Source organism: Oncorhynchus nerka, unplaced genomic scaffold (genome assembly GCF_034236695.1).
Source record: "Oncorhynchus nerka isolate Pitt River unplaced genomic scaffold, Oner_Uvic_2.0 unplaced_scaffold_1843, whole genome shotgun sequence".
Lineage (NCBI taxonomy): Eukaryota > Metazoa > Chordata > Actinopteri > Salmoniformes > Salmonidae > Oncorhynchus > Oncorhynchus nerka.
In genome coordinates this window covers 1-15,536 of record NW_027039481.1, presented here as the reverse complement: position 1 = coordinate 15,536, position 15,536 = coordinate 1, and the positions used below count along the sequence as shown (strand labels likewise).

The window sequence follows — 15,536 nt, the reverse complement described above, 5'->3', positions numbered from 1 at the left end:
TTGCAGACATTTTCATTTTTCTCACTTTTTGTCTCTTCCACAATGTTATTCCTCACTCCTACAGTGTCCATCACAATTACATGCACAATTATGCAAATTAGGTGATGACATCATTTAGCAACTTCTAGCGACTTTTAGGACAGCCAATAGCTACTTTCCTTACTGAGGTGTTGGCAACACTGCTAACTTTAAACATCGGCTATCTGAGCAGCTAACTGATCGCTGCAGCTGTACAAAGCCCATCTGTAAATAGCCCACCCAATCTACCTACCTAATCCCCATATTGTTTTAATGTACTTTCTGCTCTTTGCACACCAGTATTTCTACTTGCACATCATCATCTGCTCATCTATTACTCCAGTGTTAATTTGCTAAATTGTAAATACTTTGCTACAATGGCCTATTTATTGCCTTACCTCCATTTGCACGCACTGTATATAGACTTTCTTTTTTTCTTCTATTGTGTTATTGACTGTACGCTTGTTTATTCCATCTGTAACTCTGTGTTGTTGTTTGTGTTGCGCTGCTTTGCTTTATCTTGGCCAGGTCGCAGTTGAATATGAAAACTTGTTCTCAACTGGCTTACCTGGTTAATTATAGGTGAAATTTAAAAAAATAAGAAACATTTTTTTCTTTCACAGAAAGGGGATGTAGCTCAGTGGTAGAGCGCATGCTTCGCATGTATGAGGTCCTGGGTTCAATCCCCAGCTTCTCCATAACATTTTTCGCATTGACCCATCTCCTTCTTTCCAGAATGTTGAAATTCTCAGCAGGAAACAGAGATGTGCTGAATAATTTGCGCTTGTAATCTGAAGAACATGTGTTCAATCCCTGTTCGTACATTTATGGAACAGAAGTGGCATGGTTGCCAACTTCAATTGCATCATTTTCAAAAACTGAAGTTCATGGGTTAGATGACTGTCCATACTTGCTTGTATTTAGAATTGCTGCTATCATTTCATTGTAGTTTCAATGGAGTGGTGTATATAAAAAGTACATTGTATTAATATTGCATTTTATCTGCAAATAAAATGGTATCGAAGCTCAGAGGGGAGTGCATGCTATTTATGTATGAGGTCCTTGGTTCAATCCCAAGGTTCTCCACTGAGTTTATTTGTGTGCCAAATTCACATTACACAACTCCTACTTTCCAGAATGTTGATAAATATCTTGCAGCATAGAGTGGCATGGTGGCCAAGCGGTAAGGCGTCGGTCTTGTAAACCGAAGATCATGGGTTCAAATCCCATCTGTGCCTTACTGAAAGATACCTGGTACCAAGGAAAGGTTCTTTCATTGGATGACTTTGAAGAAAAAAAGTTTTCTCAAAATGGCAACCCTGCTATGATATAGTAAGGGGATGTGTCTCTGAGCTACTACTTGAAATGCATGCGGTCTGAAGTTAATCCCCAAATTCTCTGATGAGTATATTTAGTTGTGAAATGAGCTTTTGCACAACTCTACTTTCCAGAATGTTGACATTTTAAGAAGGAAATAGATGTGCTAAGTCATCTGTTTTTGTAAACTGAAGCACATGGGTTCAATCCTTGTTCGACGTTTATGGAAGCTAGATGATATTATGGAAATGTACTTTCATTAGAACAGTGTAAAGAAAAGGTCAATTGTATTGATATGGCCACTACGACCTGTATGCTCTAGTCGGCTGGCCCTCGCTACATATTCATCGCCAGACCGACTCTCTCCAGGTCATCTTTTTAGTCTATGCTAGGTAAAGCTCCGCCTTATCTCAGCTCACTGGTCACGATAACAACCCCCACCCGTAGCACGCGCTCCAGCAGGTATATCTCACTGGTCATCCCCCAAAGCCAACACCTCCTTTGGCCGCCTTTCCTTACAGTTCTCTGCTGACAATGACTGGAACGAATTGCAAAAATCGCTGAAGCTGGAGACATATTCCCTCACTAACTTTCAGTGTTGCCAACTTAGCGACTTAGTCACTGTATTTAGCAAGTATGAATACTTGCAGACATTTTCATTTTTCTCACTTTTTGTCTCTTCCACAATGTTATTCCTCACTCCTACAGTGTCCATCACAATTACATGCACAATTATGCAAATTAGGTGATGACATCATTTAGCAACTTCTAGCGACTTTTAGGACAGCCAATAGCTACTTTCCTTACTGAGGTGTTGGCAACACTGCTAACTTTAAACATCGGCTATCTGAGCAGCTAACTGATCGCTGCAGCTGTACAAAGCCCATCTGTAAATAGCCCACCCAATCTACCTACCTAATCCCCATATTGTTTTAATTTACTTTCTGCTCTTTGCACACCAGTATTTCTACTTGCACATCATCATCTGCTCATCTATCACTCCAGTGTTAATTTGCTAAATTGTAAATACTTTGCTACAATGGCCTATTTATTGCCTTACCTCCATTTGCACGCACTGTATATAGACTTTCTTTTTTTCTTCTATTGTGTTATTGACTGTACGCTTGTTTATTCCATCTGTAACTCTGTGTTGTTGTTTGTGTTGCGCTGCTTTGCTTTATCTTGGCCAGGTCGCAGTTGAATATGAAAACTTGTTCTCAACTGGCTTACCTGGTTAATTATAGGTGAAATTTAAAAAAATAAGAAACATTTTTTTCTTTCACAGAAAGGGGATGTAGCTCAGTGGTAGAGCGCATGCTTCGCATGTATGAGGTCCTGGGTTCAATCCCCAGCTTCTCCATAACAATTTTTGCATTGACCCATCTCCTTCTTTCCAGAATGTTGAAATTCTCAGCAGGAAACAGAGATGTGCTGAATAATTTGCGCTTGTAATCTGAAGAACATGTGTTCAATCCCTGTTCGTACATTTATGGAACAGAAGTGGCATGGTTGCCAACTTCAATTGCATCATTTTCAAAAACTGAAGTTCATGGGTTAGATGACTGTCCATACTTGCTTGTATTTAGAATTGCTGCTATCATTTCATTGTAGTTTCAATGGAGTGGTGTATATAAAAAGTACATTGTATTAATATTGCATTTTATCTGCAAATAAAATGGTATCGAAGCTCAGAGGGGAGTGCATGCTATTTATGTATGAGGTCCTTGGTTCAATCCCAAGGTTCTCCACTGAGTTTATTTGTGTGCCAAATTCACATTACACAACTCCTACTTTCCAGAATGTTGATAAATATCTTGCAGCATAGAGTGGCATGGTGGCCAAGCGGTAAGGCGTCGGTCTTGTAAACCGAAGATCATGGGTTCAAATCCCATCTGTGCCTTACTGAAAGATACCTGGTACCAAGGAAAGGTTCTTTCATTGGATGACTTTGAAGAAAAAAAAGTTTTCTCAAAATGGCAACCCTGCTATGATATAGTAAGGGGATGTGTCTCTGAGCTACTACTTGAAATGCATGCGGTCTGAAGTTAATCCCCAAATTCTCTGATGAGTATATTTAGTTGTGAAATTAGCTTTTGCACAACTCTACTTTCCAGAATGTTGACATTTTAAGAAGGAAATAGATGTGCTAAGTCATCTGTTTTTGTAAACTGAAGCACATGGGTTCAATCCTTGTTCGACGTTTATGGAAGCTAGATGATATTATGGAAATGTACTTTCATTAGAACAGTGTAAAGAAAAGGTCAATTGTATTGATATGGCCACTACGACCTGTATGCTCTAGTCGGCTGGCCCTCGCTACATATTCATCGCCAGACCGACTCGCTCCAGGTCATCTTTTTAGTCTATGCTAGGTAAAGCTCCGCCTTATCTCAGCTCACTGGTCACGATAACAACCCCCACCCGTAGCACGCGCTCCAGCAGGTATATCTCACTGGTCATCCCCCAAAGCCAACACCTCCTTTGGCCGCCTTTCCTTACAGTTCTCTCTGACAATGACAATGACTGGAACGAATTGCAAAAATCGCTGAAGCTGGAGACATATTCCCTCACTAACTTTCAGTGTTGCCAACTTAGCGACTTAGTCACTGTATTTAGCAAGTATGAATACTTGCAGACATTTTCATTTTTCTCACTTTTTGTCTCTTCCACAATGTTATTCCTCACTCCTACAGTGTCCATCACAATTACATGCACAATTATGCAAATTAGGTGATGACATCATTTAGCAACTTCTAGCGACTTTTAGGACAGCCAATAGCTACTTTCCTTACTGAGGTGTTGGCAACACTGCTAACTTTAAACATCGGCTATCTGAGCAGCTAACTGATCGCTGCAGCTGTACAAAGCCCATCTGTAAATAGCCCACCCAATCTACCTACCTAATCCCCATATTGTTTTAATTTACTTTCTGCTCTTTGCACACCAGTATTTCTACTTGCACATCATCATCTGCTCATCTATCACTCCAGTGTTAATTTGCTAAATTGTAAATACTTGCTACAATGGCCTATTTATTGCCTTACCTCCATTTGCACGCACTGTATATAGACTTTCTTTTTTCTTCTATTGTGTTATTGACTGTACGCTTGTTTATTCCATCTGTAACTCTGTGTTGTTGTTTGTGTTGCGCTGCTTTGCTTTATCTTGGCCAGGTCGCAGTTGAATATGAAAACTTGTTCTCAACTGGCTTACCTGGTTAATTATAGGTGAAATTTAAAAAAATAAGAAACATTTTTTCTTTCACAGAAAGGGGATGTAGCTCAGTGGTAGAGCGCATGCTTCGCATGTATGAGGTCCTGGGTTCAATCCCCAGCTTCTCCATAACAATTTTTGCATTGACCCATCTCCTTCTTTCCAGAATGTTGAAATTCTCAGCAGGAAACAGAGATGTGCTGAATAATTTGCGCTTGTAATCTGAAGAACATGTGTTCAATCCCTGTTCGTACATTTATGGAACAGAAGTGGCATGGTTGCCAACTTCAATTGCATCATTTTCAAAAACTGAAGTTCATGGGTTAGATGACTGTCCATACTTGCTTGTATTTAGAATTGCTGCTATCATTTCATTGTAGTTTCAATGGAGTGGTGTATATAAAAAGTACATTGTATTAATATTGCATTTTATCTGCAAATAAAATGGTATCGAAGCTCAGAGGGGAGTGCATGCTATTTATGTATGAGGTCCTTGGTTCAATCCCAAGGTTCTCCACTGAGTTTATTTGTGTGCCAAATTCACATTACACAACTCCTACTTTCCAGAATGTTGATAAATATCTTGCAGCATAGAGTGGCATGGTGGCCAAGCGGTAAGGCGTCGGTCTTGTAAACCGAAGATCATGGGTTCAAATCCCATCTGTGCCTTACTGAAAGATACCTGGTACCAAGGAAAGGTTCTTTCATTGGATGACTTTGAAGAAAAAAAGTTTTCTCAAAATGGCAACCCTGCTATGATATAGTAAGGGGATGTGTCTCTGAGCTACTACTTGAAATGCATGCGGTCTGAAGTTAATCCCCAAATTCTCTGATGAGTATATTTAGTTGTGAAATTAGCTTTTGCACAACTCTACTTTCCAGAATGTTGACATTTTAAGAAGGAAATAGATGTGCTAAGTCATCTGTTTTTGTAAACTGAAGCACATGGGTTCAATCCTTGTTCGACGTTTATGGAAGCTAGATGATATTATGGAAATGTACTTTCATTAGAACAGTGTAAAGAAAAGGTCAATTGTATTGATATGGCCACTACGACCTGTATGCTCTAGTCGGCTGGCCCTCGCTACATATTCATCGCCAGACCGACTCGCTCCAGGTCATCTTTTTAGTCTATGCTAGGTAAAGCTCCGCCTTATCTCAGCTCACTGGTCACGATAACAACCCCCACCCGTAGCACGCGCTCCAGCAGGTATATCTCACTGGTCATCCCCAAAGCCAACACCTCCTTTGGCCGCCTTTCCTTACAGTTCTCTGCTGACAATGACTGGAACGAATTGCAAAAATCGCTGAAGCTGGAGACATATTCCCTCACTAACTTTCAGTGTTGCCAACTTAGCGACTTAGTCACTGTATTTAGCAAGTATGAATACTTGCAGACATTTTCATTTTTCTCACTTTTTGTCTCTTCCACAATGTTATTCCTCACTCCTACAGTGTCCATCACAATTACATGCACAATTATGCAAATTAGGTGATGACATCATTTAGCAACTTCTAGCGACTTTTAGGACAGCCAATAGCTACTTTCCTTACTGAGGTGTTGGCAACACTGCTAACTTTAAACATCGGCTATCTGAGCAGCTAACTGATCGCTGCAGCTGTACAAAGCCCATCTGTAAATAGCCCACCCAATCTACCTACCTAATCCCCATATTGTTTTAATTTACTTTCTGCTCTTTGCACACCAGTATTTCTACTTGCACATCATCATCTGCTCATCTATCACTCCAGTGTTAATTTGCTAAATTGTAAATACTTTGCTACAATGGCCTATTTATTGCCTTACCTCCATTTGCACGCACTGTATATAGACTTTCTTTTTTCTTCTATTGTGTTATTGACTGTACGCTTGTTTATTCCATCTGTAACTCTGTGTTGTTGTTTGTGTTGCGCTGCTTTGCTTTATCTTGGCCAGGTCGCAGTTGAATATGAAAACTTGTTCTCAACTGGCTTACCTGGTTAATTATAGGTGAAATTTAAAAAAATAAGAAACATTTTTTTCTTTCACAGAAAGGGGATGTAGCTCAGTGGTAGAGCGCATGCTTCGCATGTATGAGGTCCTGGGTTCAATCCCCAGCTTCTCCATAACAATTTTTGCATTGACCCATCTCCTTCTTTCCAGAATGTTGAAATTCTCAGCAGGAAACAGAGATGTGCTGAATAATTTGCGCTTGTAATCTGAAGAACATGTGTTCAATCCCTGTTCGTACATTTATGGAACAGAAGTGGCATGGTTGCCAACTTCAATTGCATCATTTTCAAAAACTGAAGTTCATGGGTTAGATGACTGTCCATACTTGCTTGTATTTAGAATTGCTGCTATCATTTCATTGTAGTTTCAATGGAGTGGTGTATATAAAAAGTACATTGTATTAATATTGCATTTTATCTGCAAATAAAATGGTATCGAAGCTCAGAGGGGGAGTGCATGCTATTTATGTATGAGGTCCTTGGTTCAATCCCAAGGTTCTCCACTGAGTTTATTTGTGTGCCAAATTCACATTACACAACTCCTACTTTCCAGAATGTTGATAAATATCTTGCAGCATAGAGTGGCATGGTGGCCAAGTGGTAAGGCGTCGGTCTTGTAAACCGAAGATCATGGGTTCAAATCCCATCTGTGCCTTACTGAAAGATACCTGGTACCAAGGAAAGGTTCTTTCATTGGATGACTTTGAAGAAAAAAGTTTTCTCAAAATGGCAACCCTGCTATGATATAGTAAGGGGATGTGTCTCTGAGCTACTACTTGAAATGCATGCGGTCTGAAGTTAATCCCCAAATTCTCTGATGAGTATATTTAGTTGTGAAATTAGCTTTTGCACAACTCTACTTTCCAGAATGTTGACATTTTAAGAAGGAAATAGATGTGCTAAGTCATCTGTTTTTGTAAACTGAAGCACATGGGTTCAATCCTTGTTCGACGTTTATGGAAGCTAGATGATATTATGGAAATGTACTTTCATTAGAACAGTGTAAAGAAAAGGTCAATTGTATTGATATGGCCACTACGACCTGTATGCTCTAGTCGGCTGGCCCTCGCTACATATTCATCGCCAGACCGACTCGCTCCAGGTCATCTTTTTAGTCTATGCTAGGTAAAGCTCCGCCTTATCTCAGCTCACTGGTCACGATAACAACCCCCACCCGTAGCACGCGCTCCAGCAGGTATATCTCACTGGTCATCCCCAAAGCCAACACCTCCTTTGGCCGCCTTTCCTTACAGTTCTCTGCTGACAATGACTGGAACGAATTGCAAAAATCGCTGAAGCTGGAGACATATTCCCTCACTAACTTTCAGTGTTGCCAACTTAGCGACTTAGTCACTGTATTTAGCAAGTATGAATACTTGCAGACATTTTCATTTTTCTCACTTTTTGTCTCTTCCACAATGTTATTCCTCACTCCTACAGTGTCCATCACAATTACATGCACAATTATGCAAATTAGGTGATGACATCATTTAGCAACTTCTAGCGACTTTTAGGACAGCCAATAGCTACTTTCCTTACTGAGGTGTTGGCAACACTGCTAACTTTAAACATCGGCTATCTGAGCAGCTAACTGATCGCTGCAGCTGTACAAAGCCCATCTGTAAATAGCCCACCCAATCTACCTACCTAATCCCCATATTGTTTTAATTTACTTTCTGCTCTTTGCACACCAGTATTTCTACTTGCACATCATCATCTGCTCATCTATCACTCCAGTGTTAATTTGCTAAATTGTAAATACTTTGCTACAATGGCCTATTTATTGCCTTACCTCCATTTGCACGCACTGTATATAGACTTTCTTTTTTCTTCTATTGTGTTATTGACTGTACGCTTGTTTATTCCATCTGTAACTCTGTGTTGTTGTTTGTGTTGCGCTGCTTTGCTTTATCTTGGCCAGGTCGCAGTTGAATATGAAAACTTGTTCTCAACTGGCTTACCTGGTTAATTATAGGTGAAATTTAAAAAAATAAGAAACATTTTTTTCTTTCACAGAAAGGGGATGTAGCTCAGTGGTAGAGCGCATGCTTCGCATGTATGAGGTCCTGGGTTCAATCCCCAGCTTCTCCATAACAATTTTTGCATTGACCCATCTCCTTCTTTCCAGAATGTTGAAATTCTCAGCAGGAAACAGAGATGTGCTGAATAATTTGCGCTTGTAATCTGAAGAACATGTGTTCAATCCCTGTTCTTACATTTATGGAACAGAAGTGGCATGGTTGCCAACTTCAATTGCATCATTTTCAAAAACTGAAGTTCATGGGTTAGATGACTGTCCATACTTGCTTGTATTTAGAATTGCTGCTATCATTTCATTGTAGTTTCAATGGAGTGGTGTATATAAAAAGTACATTGTATTAATATTGCATTTTATCTGCAAATAAAATGGTATCGAAGCTCAGAGGGGGAGTGCATGCTATTTATGTATGAGGTCCTTGGTTCAATCCCAAGGTTCTCCACTGAGTTTATTTGTGTGCCAAATTCACATTACACAACTCCTACTTTCCAGAATGTTGATAAATATCTTGCAGCATAGAGTGGCATGGTGGCCAAGCGGTAAGGCGTTGGTCTTGTAAACCGAAGATCATGGGTTCAAATCCCATCTGTGCCTTACTGAAAGATACCTGGTACCAAGGAAAGGTTCTTTCATTGGATGACTTTGAAGAAAAAAGTTTTCTCAAAATGGCAACCCTGCTATGATATAGTAAGGGGATGTGTCTCTGAGCTACTACTTGAAATGCATGCGGTCTGAAGTTAATCCCCAAATTCTCTGATGAGTATATTTAGTTGTGAAATTAGCTTTTGCACAACTCTACTTTCCAGAATGTTGACATTTTAAGAAGGAAATAGATGTGCTAAGTCATCTGTTTTTGTAAACTGAAGCACATGGGTTCAATCCTTGTTCGACGTTTATGGAAGCTAGATGATATTATGGAAATGTACTTTCATTAGAACAGTGTAAAGAAAAGGTCAATTGTATTGATATGGCCACTACGACCTGTATGCTCTAGTCGGCTGGCCCTCGCTACATATTCATCGCCAGACCCACTCGCTCCAGGTCATCTTTTTAGTCTATGCTAGGTAAAGCTCCGCCTTATCTCAGCTCACTGGTCACGATAACAACCCCCACCCGTAGCACGCGCTCCAGCAGGTATATCTCACTGGTCATCCCCAAAGCCAACACCTCCTTTGGCCGCCTTTCCTTACAGTTCTCTGCTGACAATGACTGGAACGAATTGCAAAAATCGCTGAAGCTGGAGACATATTCCCTCACTAACTTTCAGTGTTGCCAACTTAGCGACTTAGTCACTGTATTTAGCAAGTATGAATACTTGCAGACATTTTCATTTTTCTCACTTTTTGTCTCTTCCACAATGTTATTCCTCACTCCTACAGTGTCCATCACAATTACATGCACAATTATGCAAATTAGGTGATGACATCATTTAGCAACTTCTAGCGACTTTTAGGACAGCCAATAGCTACTTTCCTTACTGAGGTGTTGGCAACACTGCTAACTTTAAACATCGGCTATCTGAGCAGCTAACTGATCGCTGCAGCTGTACAAAGCCCATCTGTAAATAGCCCACCCAATCTACCTACCTAATCCCCATATTGTTTTAATTTACTTTCTGCTCTTTGCACACCAGTATTTCTACTTGCACATCATCATCTGCTCATCTATCACTCCAGTGTTAATTTGCTAAATTGTAAATACTTTGCTACAATGGCCTATTTATTGCCTTACCTCCATTTGCACGCACTGTATATAGACTTTCTTTTTTTCTTCTATTGTGTTATTGACTGTACGCTTGTTTATTCCATCTGTAACTCTGTGTTGTTGTTTGTGTTGCGCTGCTTTGCTTTATCTTGGCCAGGTCGCAGTTGAAAATGAAAACTTGTTCTCAACTGGCTTAGCTGGTTAATTATAGGTGAAATTTAAAAAAATAAGAAACATTTTATTCTATCACAGAAAGGGGATGTAGCTCAGTGGTAGAGCGCATGCTTTGCATGTATGAGGTCCTGGGTTCAATCCCCAGCTTCTCCATAACATTTTTGCATTGACCCATCTCCTTCTTTCCAGAATGTTGAAATTCTCAGCAGGAAACAGAGATGTGCTGAATAATTTGCGCTTGTAATCTGAAGAACATGTGTTCAATCCCTGTTCTTACATTTATGGAACAGAAGTGGCATGGTTGCCAACTTCAATTGCATCATTTTCAAAAACTGAAGTTCATGGGTTAGATGACTGTCCATACTTGCTTGTATTTAGAATTGCTGCTATCATTTCATTGTAGTTTCAATGGAGTGGTGTATATAAAAAGTACATTGTATTAATATTGCATTTTATCTGCAAATAAAATGGTATCGAAGCTCAGAGGGGAGTGCATGCTATTTATGTATGAGGTCCTTGGTTCAATCCCAAGGTTCTCCACTGAGTTTATTTGTGTGCCAAATTCACATTACACAACTCCTACTTTCCAGAATACTTTCCAGAATGTTGATAAATATCTTGCAGCATAGAGTGGCATGGTGGCCAAGCGGTAAGGCGTTGGTCTTGTAAACCGAAGATCATGGGTTCAAATCCCATCTGTGCCTTACTGAAAGATACCTGGTACCAAGGAAAGGTTCTTTCATTGGATGACTTTGAAGAAAAAAACTTTTCTCAAAATGGCAACCCTGCTATGATATAGTAAGGGGATGTGTCTCTGAGCTACTACTTGAAATGCATGCGGTCTGAAGTTAATCCCCAAATTCTCTGATGAGTATATTTAGTTGTGAAATTAGCTTTTGCACAACTCTACTTTCCAGAATGTTGACATTTTAAGAAGGAAATAGATGTGCTAAGTCATCTGTTTTTGTAAACTGAAGCACATGGGTTCAATCCTTGTTCGACGTTTATGGAAGCTAGATGATATTATGGAAATGTACTTTCATTAGAACAGTGTAAAGAAAAGGTCAATTGTATTGATATGGCCACTACGACCTGTATGCTCTAGTCGGCTGGCCCTCGCTACATATTCATCGCCAGACCCACTCGCTCCAGGTCATCTTTTTAGTCTATGCTAGGTAAAGCTCCGCCTTATCTCAGCTCACTGGTCACGATAACAACCCCCACCCGTAGCACGCGCTCCAGCAGGTATATCTCACTGGTCATCCCCCAAAGCCAACACCTCCTTTGGCCGCCTTTCCTTACAGTTCTCTGCTGACAATGACTGGAACGAATTGCAAAAATCGCTGAAGCTGGAGACATATTCCCTCACTAACTTTCAGTGTTGCCAACTTAGCGACTTAGTCACTGTATTTAGCAAGTATGAATACTTGCAGACATTTTCATTTTTCTCACTTTTTGTCTCTTCCACAATGTTATTCCTCACTCCTACAGTGTCCATCACAATTACATGCACAATTATGCAAATTAGGTGATGACATCATTTAGCAACTTCTAGCGACTTTTAGGACAGCCAATAGCTACTTTCCTTACTGAGGTGTTGGCAACACTGCTAACTTTAAACATCGGCTATCTGAGCAGCTAACTGATCGCTGCAGCTGTACAAAGCCCATCTGTAAATAGCCCACCCAATCTACCTACCTAATCCCCATATTGTTTTAATTTACTTTCTGCTCTTTGCACACCAGTATTTCTACTTGCACATCATCATCTGCTCATCTATCACTCCAGTGTTAATTTGCTAAATTGTAAATACTTTGCTACAATGGCCTATTTATTGCCTTACCTCCATTTGCACGCACTGTATATAGACTTTCTTTTTTTTCTTCTATTGTGTTATTGACTGTACGCTTGTTTATTCCATCTGTAACTCTGTGTTGTTGTTTGTGTTGCGCTGCTTTGCTTTATCTTGGCCAGGTCGCAGTTGAATATGAAAACTTGTTCTCAACTGGCTTACCTGGTTAATTATAGGTGAAATTTAAAAAAATAAGAAACATTTTTTTTTCACAGAAAGGGGATGTAGCTCAGTGGTAGAGCGCATGCTTCGCATGTATGAGGTCCTGGGTTCAATCCCAGCTTCTCCATAACAATTTTTGCATTGACCCATCTCCTTCTTTCCAGAATGTTGAAATTCTCAGCAGGAAACAGAGATGTGCTGAATAATTTGCGCTTGTAATCTGAAGAACATGTGTTCAATCCCTGTTCTTACATTTATGGAACAGAAGTGGCATGGTTGCCAACTTCAATTGCATCATTTTCAAAAACTGAAGTTCATGGGTTAGATGACTGTCCATACTTGCTTGTATTTAGAATTGCTGCTATCATTTCATTGTAGTTTCAATGGAGTGGTGTATATAAAAGTACATTGTATTAATATTGCATTTTATCTGCAAATAAAATGGTATCGAAGCTCAGAGGGGGAGTGCATGCTATTTATGTATGAGGTCCTTGGTTCAATCCCAAGGTTCTCCACTGAGTTTATTTGTGTGCCAAATTCACATTACACAACTCCTACTTTCCAGAATGTTGATAAATATCTTGCAGCATAGAGTGGCATGGTGGCCAAGCGGTAAGGCGTCGGTCTTGTAAACCGAAGATCATGGGTTCAAATCCCATCTGTGCCTTACTGAAAGATACCTGGTACCAAGGAAAGGTTCTTTCATTGGATGACTTTGAAGAAAAAAAGTTTTCTCAAAATGGCAACCCTGCTATGATATAGTAAGGGGATGTGTCTCTGAGCTACTACTTGAAATGCATGCGGTCTGAAGTTAATCCCCAAATTCTCTGATGAGTATATTTAGTTGTGAAATTAGCTTTTGCACAACTCTACTTTCCAGAATGTTGACATTTTAAGAAGGAAATAGATGTGCTAAGTCATCTGTTTTTGTAAACTGAAGCACATGGGTTCAATCCTTGTTCGACGTTTATGGAAGCTAGATGATATTATGGAAATGTACTTTCATTAGAACAGTGTAAAGAAAAGGTCAATTGTATTGATATGGCCACTACGACCTGTATGCTCTAGTCGGCTGGCCCTCGCTACATATTCATCGCCAGACCGACTCGCTCCAGGTCATCTTTTTAGTCTATGCTAGGTAAAGCTCCGCCTTATCTCAGCTCACTGGTCACGATAACAACCCCACCCGTAGCACGCGCTCCAGCAGGTATATCTCACTGGTCATCCCCCAAAGCCAACACCTCCTTTGGCCGCCTTTCCTTACAGTTCTCTGCTGACAATGACTGGAACGAATTGCAAAAATCGCTGAAGCTGGAGACATATTCCCTCACTAACTTTCAGTGTTGCCAACTTAGCGACTTAGTCACTGTATTTAGCAAGTATGAATACTTGCAGACATTTTCATTTTCTCACTTTTTGTCTCTTCCACAATGTTATTCCTCACTCCTACAGTGTCCATCACAATTACATGCACAATTATGCAAATTAGGTGATGACATCATTTAGCAACTTCTAGCGACTTTTAGGACAGCCAATAGCTACTTTCCTTACTGAGGTGTTGGCAACACTGCTAACTTTAAACATTGGCTATCTGAGCAGCTAACTGATCGCTGCAGCTGTACAAAGCCCATCTGTAAATAGCCCACCCAATCTACCTATCTAATCCCCATATTGTTTTAATTTACTTTCTGCTCTTTGCACACCAGTATTTCTACTTGCACATCATCATCTGCTCATCTATCACTCCAGTGTTAATTTGCTAAATTGTAAATACTTCGCTACAATGGCCTATTTATTGCCTTACCTCCATTTGCACGCACTCTATATAGACTTTCTTTTTTTCTTCTATTGTGTTATTGACTGTACGCTTGGTTATTCCATCTGTAACTCTGTGTTGTTGTTTGTGTTGCGCAGCTTTGCTTTATCTTGGCCAGGTCGCAGTTGAAAATGAAAACTTGTTCTCAACTGGCTTAGGTGGTTAATTATAGGTGAAATTTAAAAAAAATAAGAAACATTTTTTTCTATCACAGAAAGGGGATGTAGCTCAGTGGTAGAGCGCATGCTTCGCATGTATGAGGTCCTGGGTTCAATCCCCAGCTTCTCCATAACATTTTTTGCAATGACCCATCTCCTTCTTTCCAGAATGTTGAAATTCTCAGCAGGAAACAGAGATGTGCTGAATAATTTACGCCCTTAATCTGAAGAACATGTGTTCAATCCCTGTTCTTACATTTATGGAACAGAAGTGGCATGGTTGCCAACTTCAATTGCATCATTTTCAAAAACTGAAGTTCATGGGTTAGATGACTGTCCATACTTGCTTGTATTTAGAATTTCTGCTATCATTTCATTGTAGTTTCAATGGAGTGGTGTATATAAAAAGTACATTGTATTAATATTGCATTTTATCTGCAAATAAAATGGTATCGAAGCTCAGAGGGGGAGTGCATGCTATTTATGAGGTCCTTGGTTCAATCCCAAGGTTCTCCACTGAGTTTATTTGTGTGCCAAATTCACATTACACAACTCCTACTTTCCAGAATGTTGATAAGGAAAACAGAGATGTTATCTTCACATTACACAACTGCTACTTTCCAGAATGTGGCATGGTGGCCAAGCGGTAAGGAGTTGGTCTTGTAAACCGAAGATCATGGGTTCAAATCCCATCTGTGCCTTACTGAAAGATACCTGGGACCAAGGAAAGGTTCTTTCACTGGAGGACTTTGAAGAAAAAAAACTTTCCTCAAAATGGCAACCCTGCTATGATGTAGTAAGGGGATGTGTCTCTAGAGCTAATACTTGAAATGCATGCGGTCTGAAGTTAATCCCAAATTCTCTGATGAGTATATTTAGTTGTGAAATTAGCTTTTGCACAACTCTACTTTCCAGAATGTTGACATTTTTAAGAAGGAAATAGATGTGCTAAGTCATCTGTTTTTGTAAACTGAAGCACATGGGTTCAATCCTTGTTCGACGTTTATGGAAGCTAGATGATATTATGGAAATGTACTTTCATTAGAACAGTGTAAAGAAAAGGTCAATTGTATTGATATGGCCACTACGACC

General features: G+C 39.8%; 16 non-coding genes across 16 annotated transcripts; all 16 read left to right on the top strand.

The window, feature by feature from the left end:
* Nucleotides 1–644: 644 nt before the first annotated feature.
* trnaa-cgc (transfer RNA alanine (anticodon CGC)) lies at nucleotides 645–716 on the top strand. Its single transcript has one exon. It is a non-coding gene; the product is annotated as a tRNA-Ala (tRNA).
* Nucleotides 717–1,184: 468 nt separating this feature from the next.
* Nucleotides 1,185–1,256, top strand: trnat-ugu (transfer RNA threonine (anticodon UGU)). The gene has a single exon. It is a non-coding gene; the product is annotated as a tRNA-Thr (tRNA).
* Nucleotides 1,257–2,623: 1,367 nt separating this feature from the next.
* On the top strand, nucleotides 2,624–2,695 carry trnaa-cgc (transfer RNA alanine (anticodon CGC)). Its single transcript has one exon. It is a non-coding gene; the product is annotated as a tRNA-Ala (tRNA).
* A 468-nt stretch (nucleotides 2,696–3,163) lies between these two features.
* trnat-ugu (transfer RNA threonine (anticodon UGU)) lies at nucleotides 3,164–3,235 on the top strand. The gene has a single exon. It is a non-coding gene; the product is annotated as a tRNA-Thr (tRNA).
* A 1,370-nt stretch (nucleotides 3,236–4,605) lies between these two features.
* Nucleotides 4,606–4,677, top strand: trnaa-cgc (transfer RNA alanine (anticodon CGC)). The gene has a single exon. It is a non-coding gene; the product is annotated as a tRNA-Ala (tRNA).
* A 468-nt stretch (nucleotides 4,678–5,145) lies between these two features.
* On the top strand, nucleotides 5,146–5,217 carry trnat-ugu (transfer RNA threonine (anticodon UGU)). The gene has a single exon. It is a non-coding gene; the product is annotated as a tRNA-Thr (tRNA).
* Nucleotides 5,218–6,582: 1,365 nt separating this feature from the next.
* trnaa-cgc (transfer RNA alanine (anticodon CGC)) lies at nucleotides 6,583–6,654 on the top strand. The gene has a single exon. It is a non-coding gene; the product is annotated as a tRNA-Ala (tRNA).
* A 469-nt stretch (nucleotides 6,655–7,123) lies between these two features.
* trnat-ugu (transfer RNA threonine (anticodon UGU)) lies at nucleotides 7,124–7,195 on the top strand. The gene has a single exon. It is a non-coding gene; the product is annotated as a tRNA-Thr (tRNA).
* A 1,364-nt stretch (nucleotides 7,196–8,559) lies between these two features.
* Nucleotides 8,560–8,631, top strand: trnaa-cgc (transfer RNA alanine (anticodon CGC)). The gene has a single exon. It is a non-coding gene; the product is annotated as a tRNA-Ala (tRNA).
* Nucleotides 8,632–9,100: 469 nt separating this feature from the next.
* On the top strand, nucleotides 9,101–9,172 carry trnat-ugu (transfer RNA threonine (anticodon UGU)). The gene has a single exon. It is a non-coding gene; the product is annotated as a tRNA-Thr (tRNA).
* A 1,365-nt stretch (nucleotides 9,173–10,537) lies between these two features.
* On the top strand, nucleotides 10,538–10,609 carry trnaa-ugc (transfer RNA alanine (anticodon UGC)). Its single transcript has one exon. It is a non-coding gene; the product is annotated as a tRNA-Ala (tRNA).
* A 479-nt stretch (nucleotides 10,610–11,088) lies between these two features.
* On the top strand, nucleotides 11,089–11,160 carry trnat-ugu (transfer RNA threonine (anticodon UGU)). Its single transcript has one exon. It is a non-coding gene; the product is annotated as a tRNA-Thr (tRNA).
* A 1,366-nt stretch (nucleotides 11,161–12,526) lies between these two features.
* Nucleotides 12,527–12,597, top strand: trnaa-cgc (transfer RNA alanine (anticodon CGC)). Its single transcript has one exon. It is a non-coding gene; the product is annotated as a tRNA-Ala (tRNA).
* A 468-nt stretch (nucleotides 12,598–13,065) lies between these two features.
* Nucleotides 13,066–13,137, top strand: trnat-ugu (transfer RNA threonine (anticodon UGU)). Its single transcript has one exon. It is a non-coding gene; the product is annotated as a tRNA-Thr (tRNA).
* A 1,366-nt stretch (nucleotides 13,138–14,503) lies between these two features.
* Nucleotides 14,504–14,575, top strand: trnaa-cgc (transfer RNA alanine (anticodon CGC)). The gene has a single exon. It is a non-coding gene; the product is annotated as a tRNA-Ala (tRNA).
* Nucleotides 14,576–15,073: 498 nt separating this feature from the next.
* trnat-ugu (transfer RNA threonine (anticodon UGU)) lies at nucleotides 15,074–15,145 on the top strand. The gene has a single exon. It is a non-coding gene; the product is annotated as a tRNA-Thr (tRNA).
* Nucleotides 15,146–15,536: the final 391 nt, after the last annotated feature.